Source organism: Ambystoma mexicanum, chromosome 9, assembly GCF_040938575.1.
Source record: "Ambystoma mexicanum isolate Mex_15411 chromosome 9, UKY_AmexF1_1, whole genome shotgun sequence".
Lineage (NCBI taxonomy): Eukaryota > Metazoa > Chordata > Amphibia > Caudata > Ambystomatidae > Ambystoma > Ambystoma mexicanum.
The window spans coordinates 1,335,327,893-1,335,341,568 of record NC_090931.1 but is presented as its reverse complement, the minus strand read 5'-3'; the positions used below and the strand labels follow the sequence as shown (position 1 = coordinate 1,335,341,568).

At 43.4% G+C, this 13,676-nt stretch overlaps 1 pseudogene; it reads left to right on the top strand.

Annotated features, from left to right (window-relative positions):
- Nucleotides 1-10,092: 10,092 nt before the first annotated feature.
- LOC138487462 (proteasome subunit alpha type-2-like) lies at nt 10,093-10,792 on the top strand (annotated as a pseudogene).
- Nucleotides 10,793-13,676: the final 2,884 nt, after the last annotated feature.

Sequence of the window (13,676 nt, the reverse complement as noted above, 5' to 3'; positions counted from 1 at the left end):
AGTAGAGCATTGCTGGACCTAAGTGCTCTGGAAGGAGTGTACTGTTGGGTCAAGTGAAGCAGCCCCGCTCAGCTCTAGGTTCAGGAGGTGGATATGGACATGCCAGCTCATCTGCTCTACGTTCCAGAGGAAGGCTTAACATCTGCATTGGCATTCCAAAAGGGACAAGTCCGTCAGACTTGTCAAATGCCACAAACTCAATTACATTAATGCCCATAACCCGATGCTTATACAAAGACAACTGATGCTTCTCTACCAAAGAAGACATTATCTGGAAAAGGGGAACAAGGAGAACCCTGGCAACAAGAAGAAAGAGGTTGGAAAGACAGTAGATTTTAGTAGATTTAAGAGAAACACAGACATTTATTTGAACAGCGAAAATTGAAGGGCACTAAGACCCAAGGGAACATCCCATTTAGGTAACAGTGGTTTGTTTGAAGGCCAGGTGAAAACAAAACTCTCAAGTAGACATAAGGCACAACACTGTCCCCACCTTCCACTCTCCCCAGGTTATAAAAATGCTTTGTTTGATCCCCAGGGAACATGAAGAGGAACACATCCCTTAAAAAAGCTCTTGTACAGAAGGGGCATGTGCAGGACACACAGGTTACCAAAGAGTAGAGTGAGGGGAAGACTCCTGTGTATATGCAGCTCCTGCCTCCAGGTACCCATGCCCAGTTTAAGCCTAGTTCATATGTATTTTGGCTCTATGTATTTTTACCATTGGTCTTTCATGGCCATACATTTTTCCCAAAATTTTTTGGCAAGAGGGTAGAATCCCTGCAGTTCTCTTTCACCCAGACAGCTTCCATAACCCCCACCTACCATCCCCACCCTCTAGCCATGCCATATTGCCTCACCCAAAAACCTTCCCTGCATTTCCACTGCATACACCTGGCAATTCACTGCAGTAAGACAATACTTGTATAAAGGTTTCTGGGTAAAAGACTGGATACCATGTAATGTATGTCACATAGTTTGCTGTTAACGCGTTGTTGTTAACTTCTGTGTGTGGCTTACGGGTAAGTATTAATAGGTGGGAATGATTATACATGAGGTTGAACTTATGAAAGAATGTCAATTGTTTAGCAAGAAACGTCAACATGTATCTTGTATTTAGATTGGGAAAGAGACACCAGTACCTTGCACCTTTAGTTGGCAGTAGAAATAACATTACATCTTAACATTTGTATGTGTTTTATTTAAAACATTTAATAAAGAAATTAACTTAATAAAATATTAGAGCTGGTCAAATGATGTGAGCATTCATAGCCTCAAACATGCGTTGGACATCAGTGTGTTTTTATTGTGGTTTTCAAGCTTATTTTTAGGACAAAAGGTAGATTGGTTTTCTCAGAGGAACATTTTAGGCTGTGATGTAAAAAAGATGAATTGTATCTGCTATTTTTACTCAGAACAAGCAACAATTATTTGAAAGGGAACTCTTATTTTGAGGAGCGATGCCACAGTGCTTTTCTTTAAGTAATATTCTAGACAGGGTTTGACACAACTGTTAGGAAAGATTTCATTGTATGTGTAATTTTCTCTCCAGTTGTGAACCCCCCAACTTTTTGCTGATTTTGAGCACCATTGTCTGACTTTGCCAGAGGAGCACAGCCTTCTGCTGCACTCCTTTGGGCTTAAGCTCACTTTGTATGGGGAATCTGAAATGTCCTTAAGACAGTCAATACTTGGAGACTTTGTTTCCCTTAGTCCTTGTTAATGTTGCAACTTTTCTGCAACATGTTGCAAGTGCACAATGTACCTTCCAGTATAGTGCACTTGGGTCTACCTGTCATTTCTAATGGCCCTAGTAACTCTCAAAGGATGTTTTAGGAGAAGTGCAGATGTGCCTTCGACAGGGCTGATGGCAGTTTATCATTTTGCATATTTGTAACCCTTTCTTGCCAGGTAAACCGCAATTACCGCGTTTGGCAAGGTTAGGTGGCTTGGCTCCAAAATGGCCATGCCACAAGGTTCTTTGTCCTGTCCTTTTGCCATCTTGACCCTTCACCTTCCCCAGGTCGAGCTGACCCAGGTCATTCTTTATTTGGTCATGCATTTTCCCACCAAGCCCCAAGCTTTTGCAGGCTTCTGGATGCCTTGTGTGCACGCCGCCAGGATGTAACCTGGAACGTCTGGTTCCAATACACACCCTGGGTGCCAGAGAGTCTGGAGTGCTGTGAATGCCCGGGACCACTGTGGTCCATCATTGGTCCACGTATGGAGTGTGTGTATGTCAGCAGATCTCCCATTGGGTCCTCTTCATTTTGGCGCAAAGAAGATTCTGGATAAGAGAAGGCCCAAAACACCCATACCATGTCGATGTCTGGAGTTCTCACTGAATGAAGGATAGGATCCAAGTATCCTGAAACTAAGAAGCCCAGTCGAGGAACCTCTGGTGACCCGCTGGAAGGTTTGGCACCGTGAGACCGCTGTCATTCCACTGGACCCCTCTGTATTTGATCGTCCTGGAAGGTCTGCAAAGGTGCTTCAACCCATTGGAATAGTGGGATCAACTATTCTCGGCACCTTCATCTAAACCTGCATGTAAGCCTTTTTGGAAGTGTCCCTGGGCCATTCAGTGGACTGACCAGCTTGTGCAAACGTTTTGTCCTGGGACCGCCGTCGTTGTTTGAAACAGCACACCGCAAGCTCTTTGTTCAAGGCACTCTCACACCAAATTTCATACACTTGGCGTTCCTAGGACTGGAGTAAAGTGAGTGTGCCTAAACCGGATTATACTCGGTTGCTGTGTCGCCTAGCTGTGGTGATGAACTTGCAAGTTCATTGTGGATGTGGTCCTCTGTGCCCTGAAGCCTGCTGCAGCGGAACTGGCCTGATCCATCCACCAGGAGTGGAGAAATCGCCACTGTCCCATATGGGAATCAATGCTGTATCTTTGTCGCTGAAAGCTGCAGAGCTGCGAAATTGCCACAGTCAAACCTGCAACCGAAGTGGACTCGACAGCTGAAGATTGGTCCAGAGTGCACTGTGCACTGGTGAGTAATAACAACCCTTGCTCGTGGCCCCTAGCGCATCCATCCATTTTTACGCATGAGTGGCCCCTGGGGGCCCTCTCCTTTCCACTGCTAGTACAAACTAGCAAACTATTCCCAACTCACGGAATCGACTCTGCTCTCAAGTCGAGGCAATAGTGGGAACCAATTCTGCATTGCCTCACCTACCTTCCTGAACTGCTACATCCCCTACAAAAGACCCTACTTTGCCCATTTGAACTACTGCATGCATCAAGCTCGCAAGTACATTTGAGCATTAGGCTCTTCTCATTTTAGGGACTGGACTGCCTTTCAGTTAGACTTGTATTTGATGCAGAAGAGTCTAAAGATTATTTGTACTGCCTGTTCCCTTCCCTGTTTAGGTTGTGGACCCATTGGTGCAATTAACCCTTTAGTCCCAATGGTCTTGTATTTATGTGTATAGATATGATTGTGTTGGTTTTATAGTATTACTGTGATTTTTCTACTGTGTGTTGAATTGCAGAGGCCTTGGAATAAATGTATTTGCATTTTTCATATATATATATATATATATATATATATATATATATATATATACACCTGTCTGGGAGTGATTTGTAAGTGTCCTTTACTCTGTGTGCTCATCGAGGTCTTTCAGTCACCCTCACCCCTCCTGAGCCCTAGTCTTGACCGCCGCCATAGCTACCTTGATTGGTCTGGCTTGTCCTGAAGGTTAGCCTGTTCCAAGAAACTAGGCTGGCTCTTTGATTGCAACATGATTTTTAGTTAGCGGCAGTGCCACAGAGTGGTGTCGGACGATTGTTCAGGGGATCTACGTGAATACACTGCATCCATGACTGCGATTGCGAAAATATTGCATCGTTTACAACAGCTTTATGTGAAAATAAATATCAGGGGAGACCACCATGTACCCCTACTGAAATGAATACCCCAAACCCCAGTGATGTTGATGTTGATGTTTTTGCTTGAAATCGTTGTAAAGGATGCAGTGTTCAATGGTCTGCGAAGTAATGGGGGGATGTCTTGTTCTGGTATGTGATTCGAGTCTGCCTGCTTGAGGATTTTTCACCAGGTCCTTGAATGTACTTAATGCACTATAAACTAAGAGAGCACTCTAGGTATTGCTATCACATGATTTTACCACTATTTTGGGTGACCATGAAGCCAGGTACAAGGTCAACACATCTCCTTAGTTGCCTTCATCAGCTTGATCCTGTCTTGAACTTTCAAAGTATCAACAGTTTCTTTCCAAGCAAGCAGAAACTTTTCCATTTGGTAAATGTAAGCAATACATTACCAAAACGATAATCAACAATCAAAAAGCAACAATCAAAAATCAACACGATACCGTGGATTTTAGAAACTACTAATGACCCAACAGAATTGGTTAGCCAGTACCAAAGGGAGTATCTTGTACACATAGTCTCTCTTTGTAATATAGGCAGATTTGATAAAATACGCAAATATTTCATTAAGACTATCCTCATAATTTGCGATAAATGCACAGTAGAGGTGAAGAACATTTTCGCCTGCGAAGCGGTAAAAAGTATGTAAAATCCGCTTGCGCCCTTTTCGCAAAATCAGATTTATGTTTCCACTGCCACAGACATTTCACCCGGTTTTGTGCAATTTTGCACGGCGCATGATGTTTCATTCCAATGTTAGTTTCTTGAAACGAAATGGGAAACGTTGCACTTTTTTTTTTCGATCCATGCTAGTTTCGTGCAGCGAGACAAGCAACTTCATGTGGGTTTTTCCAAACTGTTCTGGTTTCAGGCAATGCAATGAGAAACTTTGCATGGTTTTTTGATTTGTGATTGGTTCGCGCAGCGACTTAAGAAACTTTGTGCAGGCCTTTTTTCGAACCGTGCTAGGTTTGTGACATGAGAAACTTAGTGCAGGTCTTTTTTCGATCCGTACTACCTATGCACAGCTACACAGGAAACATTGTGTAGGTCTTCTTCCATCTGTGGCAATTTTGTGCAATGGCCCAAGAAATTTTGTGCGGGTCGTTTTCAATCCATGATATTTTCATGCAGTGGCACAAGAAACTTTGTGCGGTTTTCCTCAATCCATGAAAGATTTGTGCAGCCACATGAGAAACTTCGGCAGGGCTTCTTTTAGTTCGGTATTAGTTTTGCGTAGAGGCATGAGAAACTTTGCACATTTTTTTCAAACCATGCTAGTTTCGCACAGCGGCACGAGGAACTTTGCCCAGCTTTTTTTTTATTCGTGATAGGTTCGTGCAGTGGCACGAAAAACTTCGTACTGCTCTTTTTGGTTTGTACTAGGTGATCGCAGCAGCACAAGAAAATTTGTGCCGCCCTTTTCAAACCATGTTAGGTTCGTGCAGCAGCTCGTCGCTTGTTTCGGTTTCCCCGGGAGCATACAAAACGTTGCGTCACTCTTTTCGATACCCAGGGGTGGTGGAACAGCAGATTGGGACAAAGCAGATACAAAACGCTTAGATTTTGCTTCTGCGGGCTGGCAGAGCGAAATTTCACAATTTCACCCAGCCCTATGAAAAGAATTCTGATTCTCGAATAGCACAAGCAATTTATTTCATGCCCGGAATTGTGTCTAAATCCATTTGATTCTGCAGTACCATAGTGTTCAGAGCTACTTGTTCATGAATAATCAGTGAAAGGGACACTGAAGTGTCATTTACCACTTTCTCTAGTAGCCGGGGGGTTTTGATCACAATTCAGCTTTCCTGATACCTTCCTGAGGCCTTCAATAATTCATACCTTCAACAAAGGTTTCCAAAATTGTCCATCCCTATCCACAGGCAAGCAGCCATAGACTGTGACGTCATATATTAAGTAGGTCCTATAGGGGTTTGCAAAACAGATTTAGTCAAAGAAAACCCTCAAAACAGAATAAAACATTGTTCGTGGTAACATTAATGTTGGTGGCTAGAGAATATCGGCATATACCAGTACCCATAAACAGGGAACCACAATGAGTATAGCAGAGAATGCCTGTGGCAGGAGACGATAGACAAATAGCAGGCGCTTTCTTGTGAAGCTGAGCAGGAGGTAGAACATTCAAACCAATCTATGAACATGGACCAGAACAAGGATTAGGGCAATTGGATCTTGTAACTAACCTCAGATCACAGGGGCCATTGCCCCAATTAAAAGGAACAAGTGCCATAGGGAAGGCAGAGTCGATGTGATGTGAATGATGAGCGCTGATTCAGCAGTTAGATTTATTTGGAATAAAAGCGTATTGCTACATGGAATGTAGAAAATAATTCTGGATTTCAATCTACTGATGAGAATGAAGTCCCCGTGATCAATGTTTAGCCGTGTTAAATACTCCAACAGTTAAGACAAATAACAGCATCATACAAATGGACACTGCTTCATGGTAAACCATTTAATAATTCACTTCAATCAAAAATGCTCTTGATGAAAAATACCAGGTACTGTTAAAAAGTCTATTTGATCTTCAAAGGCGTTCAAGAAATTGATATCCAGCATACATGCCTACCAGCAAAGAGAACAGTAATGCACACTGAAAACAGAGATCGTCATCTGGATGTGCCAATGGACTAGCAGGAATATTAGCGGCGATGTGCGTTGTTAGACCTGGCCATATATGAGCGCTAATGTGAGAATGCCAGTGGAGAGCAAGACTGCCCAGTGGCACAGTTGTAGAAGGCAGAAAGGAATCTAGAAGAGTCTTCAACCAAAGATTTCTCTCCAACTTTGTCATCTAGGTTATTCAATCATCGGTGCAGCCAACAAAGAATGACTGTTTTGTCTTAAGAAATCACGTAATCACTGCAACGTCCTCTGTGTGGGTGGAAATGGCAATTGCACAGAAAAGTGCAATTAAAAGCTTGGAGAGCAGAATCAGATGTTGTTGCTGCTCCTCTTCTGCTTCGTTGTCAACACTCACGGACGATGATGTTTCCCAGTCGACTGTAGCTGCCTGTGGTGAAGCAGCATCACTGCTCTGCGCAGTCATTAAAGTCATGGCATTCATGCAGAACAATCTTCACATGGAGGCATCACTTTTCAGCAGTTGGAGGCATGTACTCATGTCGGATGTCCCTCATATTTGACGGTGATCTTGGCGGTGGACGGAGATTTTCTCAAATGTACTTGGAGGTACATGACGGTCTGTCAGTCCGTCATTGACGCGCGGATAGAAGGATCAGCCAGTCTTCACAAGGGACTTACATAGGTCATTATTGTGGCAATAAGCCACGAGGTAGTGGGCCAATACCGCCCCAGGTAATGCCCCCGGGGCGAGTTATAGGCCCGAGCGAAGCAAGGGTCTTAACGGTGCCCCGGGGGGCATTACCGCGGGCGGTATTGGCCCGCCACCGAGTGGCTTATTGCCATTAGTACCCGGCCTGTTAGACTGGGGTACAAATTGCTTTTTTTTCTGTTCCGAAACACGTTTCGGAACAGAAAAAAAAAAAAAAAATGGCCTCCGCCATGGAAAGGGAAAACGGAGTCCGTTTTCCCTTTCCATGTCGGCCATCGGGAGCGGACGCGCTGGGAACACAAGTGTTCCCAGCGCGTCCGCTCCCGAAAAAAAGAAGCAGAAGGTAAGTGGGGTTGGGAGGGTCGAAGGGAGGGAGGGGAAGAAAAAAAAATAAAACGTACCTGCGTCCCCGCTGGGGGACGATGGAAGCCTCCAGCCGTGTGGAGGCACAGAGCGGGGATGGCCCGCTCCGAGTCTCCACACTGCTGGAGCCTGCTATCGTTCCCCAGCGGGGATGCAGGAGCAAAAAGGTAAGTGGGGTGGGAGGGAGGGAGGAAGGGGGGAGGAAAGGGAAAAAAAAAAAAGAAAAAGCTTACCCGAGTCCCTGGCGGGGGGCGAAGGCAGCCTCTCAGCTGCGAGGAGGCTCAGAGCAGGGATAGCCTCGCTTCGAGCCTCCTCATTGGCTGATAGGCTCGCACGCCCCCCGCCGGGGACAAGGCAGCTGGAATCCTGGCCGAGAATCGAAGGATTCTCGGCCGGGTAATGACCCGGCGAGAGCCAATCAGAATGTTTGTTGCATTCTGATTGTCTCTCGCCGGGAACTAATGTATCATCTTCCAAATCGAAGGAGGAGATGTGGCCATGCGCATACAGCACCCAGTTAAGATTTCAAGGCGTGACAGTTCATGCCTTCTGTTTGGATTATTTCAGATATATAGCAAAATCAATGGTAAGGCTTCAGGCCATTTATAGTCAGTCTCTTTACACAGTTTAGACAGTGGGCCTCATTGTGAGGTTGGAGGTAGTCATGCCCTTAATAAGGGTATGGCTGCCCCCAAACTCGGGTCCGGCTCCGGGTCCCGCGAATGGGGAATTACCGGGACATTCCGACCTTTGCGGGCTGGGTAATTCCCATTGCGCGGGGCCCCGGAGACGGTACGTCCCCATTCCCATTTAGCCCCTACAGGGCTAAATGGGAATGGGGAGGATGGTAGCAGCAGTACCGTACATAACAGTACCGTTGCTACCATCCTGTACTGCTCGCAGGTGTCGCTCTGCATGTCTGGTCTGACCAGGCGTGCAGAGCGGCATCCGCGGCAGACCTCGTAATGTGGCAGCCAGGTACGAATGGTGCCGGTGCCTTACCTGCACCGTTCATACCATGGCCGTCACAGTTGTAATGAGGCCCAGTGTCTTCGTAATGTCACCATTGCACCGTCCTTCCGTTCCACAAGATTGGCAAAGATCAGAACAATGAAAATGTTGGAACGTATTTTAAGCCTTGCAGATATCTAGAACCACATTGCTTGTGAAATATGTGCTTCTGTTACTGTGTTTATCTGCAGGAAGACGAAGTCGAGCTGTGAACACTGTTAGGATTATTTCTTTTGCAAGAGTGAATGAGTCAGCCTTTTGATATGAATAGGTGAAGAATAGACCATTCATTAGACTATTGATAAGGTTCCTTCATTTGGAATTATCTTTATGCCCCACCGGTGTACAGTTCTCCTGCCTTAACAACCTCTCTCTCTGCCTTCCTTAATTCCTAGAACTGGAGGCCCTAGGCATTCCATGCTCTCCTCTGACACATAGGATAGAATGCTACACAACTCCCTTCCTTATAGTGAACATCTCTAAGAGCACAGAGATTTGAACAGCAGATTAACAAACACACAACGTTAGCTTGGCGACATAAACTTGTACTTAGATATATCTCTTTGCTTCTAACTTTAGACAAGGCACTTGTATCTTTTTTCCTAATGTGGCTCTACTAACTATATACAAATAACTTATTGTATCTACTTTTCCCCATTTAACTGCATGGTTCTACTCACAGATACCACATACTTATATAATCTCTCAACCTACATACTCACTAAGATAACATAGCTTGCAACATTTCATGTTGGACCTGTCTCTTAGTACCTCACCTTCCCTACCCTCCACACGTTTGTTCATCCTCTCCAAGTGGCAACCACTCTGCAAACCAGAACTCATACTCATTCTATTCACATTCCATACCTTGCCACCAGATGTCTTAGCTGCCCCATGTCATTTTTTCTTTACTCTGTACAATGACAGGTTTGGACCAGTTCTGTCCTCCTTCCTTCTTCCCTGATGGAAGCTTAACACGTGCAATCTACCCCACCTCAAACTTGTTTACTCTCGTCCCCTTGGGTAAATCAAGCATGAATTTGTTTCCTTCTTGTTTCCCTTTGATTTCCTCACACACTACAGCCAAATCAAATCTGCTCATACTAGCTCTCCCAACCCAAGGTGGGCATACTCTGGTATTGAGTTTTTCCCCACTAAGAATTTCGAAAGGAGACACCTCTGTAGTGGAATGGGGTATAAACCTATGCACCACCACTGTGTCCTCAACTGCCTTTTTCCAGTCCCTCCCTTTTGATATTGTTCTGTGTGTGCTTTCCATGACAACTAGGTTAAACCTCTCAACTATGCCAATAGCTTCTAGGTGGTAAATGGAACTGGGATGGTGTTCAATACCATTTCTGTATAGAAAACCTTTTTTTTCAGATACTAACTGCACCCCATTATCCATCACTGTTATAGATGGATATCCTTCCCTCCTAAAGATAGTCTCTAAAAATTGAATGATGTCTTTGGTAGATATCCTGCTATAGGGAAGATGGCAGCAGAGAGCAGTTACAGCTTCTCCTTGACTACATTCAGTCCTTCTGGAAATCTTGTCCAGATTGAATATATGCACTGGCAGCTGCAGCACCGGCAGCCCCATCTGTTGGAATTAAAGCTTCAAGATTTGTGGTGTTGCCTACAGAGAAGAAGCAGAAATCAATCCTCTATGATGAACAGAGTGTGCATAATGTGGAACCAATTACTAAACACATAGGCATGGTGTACAGTGCCATGGGTCTGGACTACAAAGTCCTTGTTCGGAGAGCTTGAAATCTGGCACAGTAATAGTTTCTAGTTTATCGAGAACCTATTCCAACAGCCCAGAGTTGCCTCTGTTATGCAAGAGTACACACAGTCTGGTGGTGTTCGTCCATTTGGTGTCTCGTTGTTAATTGCTGGTTGCGATGAGGAAGACCATATTTATCGCTTTCTGATCCAAATGGTGCCTATTTTGCATGGAAAGTAACCGCTATGGGAAAGAATTATGTGAATAGAAAAACATTCCATGAAAATAGGTACAATGATGAACTGGAAGATGCCATTTACACATTAAAGGAAGTTTTTTCAGGGCAGATGACCGAAGACAACATTGAAGTTGGCATTTCAAATGAAGCCGGATTTAAAAGGCTCACCCAGCAGAAGACAAGGATCACCTGGCTGCTATTGCATACATTTTGTTTGAGCGAAACTGAGAATTAAAAAAAACTATTTTTTTTGTCACAACAGAATAACAATGTATTAAAGGTTTAAGTTTAAGTTTTTTAATACTTACTTCTACATTGTTTGTTTGGTTGATCTTTTTAAAACGGTATGCATGCAAATCACATTAAACAATATATTCTGAACCCCATGGTGTTTAAATCCCTCTTGATAACATGTCCACTAACACAATACAGTATTACAATGTTCCTTGACTTCTCACCGGACCTACAATGTTCAACCCTACATGCTCCCACGGTATGGTACGGTGGTAATTATCAAAGTCATAGGATTGGTTCTACTAACAGAGCCCTTTCCCGAATTCTCATTACAATGCACGCTCTAATCATTCTTTCCACGTGTATATCCATTCCTGGCCACCAATAGTCCTGAATGGATAATAGCCTCATTCTGGACATATCTTGATGGCCTTCATTTGACACCTTCAATATTTAGCTCCTTACATCTTCAGGAGGAATAATTGTATCTCCCCTCAACACTAATCCTCCCTCCACATGACGTTCATCACATACCATCTTCACAGCTGCTTGCTTCTCTGCAATGCTCATTCTTCATTCATGCTCCTTTTTCCTTTCACTCCATTCAACATGGCATTGGATAACATTGACACACCCCATCGCTCCTTGGACACCACAGCCAACCCAACATTTAACACTTGTTCTTCATCATCATCATCATCATCTTTGCTCCATTCATAGATGGAAGGCAATCAGCTGCTTTATTTTTCATGCTAGGCACAATTTCACATCTCACGTATACTTTTTTTAGCACTGTGACCAACTTTACTTTCTTTTTCTGGAAGACACTTTATCTAGACCTTTCATTGTTAGTATGTTCACCCCCCACTTCAAACTTCCAGTTCTACCTTTACCTCGCTTCTCAAAGTGATAGGAATCCTTACTCTGTGCACAGTTAGGACAGAATTCTATTTCTCAGACAACCAAAGCTTTCCCTTTGCACTTCTGTCTTTAAACTCCATCATGGTTCAAAACCATCCAATCTGCTCAACACGTTTTCCTCCCATGCTACTGGATGAATGTTTATTTTATTTAGAAATACCTTCCCAGGTAGTTGAACCTCGAATACTTTGTTGGGCATAAGAGTTTATTTGGCCCCTGAGTTTATCTCCATGCCCACTTCTATCCATTCAATTCTTATTAGAGCCACCGGCTCTTCTGCATCAGCATTCTAATCCTCTATGGCCCTGATTGATGCCAACATGTTATCCACTATGTATATGGATTCTTCCTACTCTTCACATAGTTCATCTACACATTCTATGCTGTCAACCCTGCTTCTGCAGCAATTTTTGAAATGTCCTCTTCTGTTACATTTTTTACATAAGACATTTAGTCCCAGACACTTGTCACTGTTAGGAAAATGAAAATAACCGACATCTGAAACACTTATTTGCTCAACTCCTTCTGCTTTATCTTTGCACCCTGTTTTTTGTTGTGAATTGCTTCTTCTACTCTAAGGGTGAAGTGTTGTCTAACATTTTGACATCAGGATATGATCTCTTCTAAACACACACTTGTGCAACTTCCTTCGCAACTCGGATCACTTCCTCTAATGAAGGATTGATTTTTGTCCACAATGCTTCTCTCACTTTACTATCATTGCATCCTAACATGAATTGATCATGTAACCTTTCTTCTTCATTGCTCCCAAATTCGCACGATGCCGCCGGGCACCTTAAGGCTGTCATGTATTAATCTACGGATTCGTTTGAATCTTGCTTCCTTTTCCCAAACTGATATCTCTCTAAAATGATGCTTAGTTTTCTTTTTTCGTCCTGTTTATCCAACATCTTGATACACTTTTCATACTCTCTCATGTTGCCTGACACTTCTTCAGACAAACTGGGTAAGTTCTCAGATTGGTCTTGGCCATTGTTTCCAAAACAACGTATCAAAAGAAATGTTCTCCTTTCACTAGAATAGTTTGGTCCATGCACTGCCGGCACATAATGATCATCCATGAGTAACAGGAATCATCTGAGCAAAACGAGCCAAATTAATGTTTGGTAAATGACAAGCTTCAAGGACTTTTAATTGTGTACAAATTGCATAACCTGAAGAAATTCTTCCCAGAGAATTACGTAAAACAGACCCATCAACAAACAGAATAATTGCAAGGTTCTGCAATGGTACAACTTTTAAATCACTTTTGGGGGGGGTAAGAGATTTTCGGCATCATACAATCATGTAGACCCACCCCCCCCCCCATCTCTGGGTGTTGGGAGTAAAGAGGCAGGGTTCCAAATGGAACGGTGGGTGTAGTTACATTACCAGAAACGATCAACAACGTCTTATATTTTTTTTTAACATGAGTTACAAATGTGCAGAGATTTCCCTTTTAAAAGTCATGTTAGGATAACATGAGGCACTGGTACAGTAACCGGATGCCCCTGAACCAGACAATCTGCTTTTTCTATTAACAGTGCAGGCTCCACCACTGTGCGTGAACAAGATGGCAAACTGTCAGCCATGGATTCTAATGCAGCACTGTAACAGTCAATAGGTTGATGCTTGTCACCATGCATTTGAGTCAACACTCCCAGAGAAAAACCATCACATTTATCCCAGTATAGAATTACATATTTCTGATCATTTGATAAACCGAGGCTGGAGACTTTGACAATTGTTGCTTCATTTTTTTTTTAAAAAAGTTCCGCTTCAGGGAACCATGTAAGGGGTGCAGAAAATGAATAAAGATTGAGGTTGTGGAGAGGTATAATAATCAAAATAATCAAAATATAGTCCATTATCCACTCATGGCAGTGCCAGTCTTTCCAAGAAATCCTCTCATTTGTTTTTGTGTTTGGGGTTTTGGTACTTGCAAAATCACATTAAT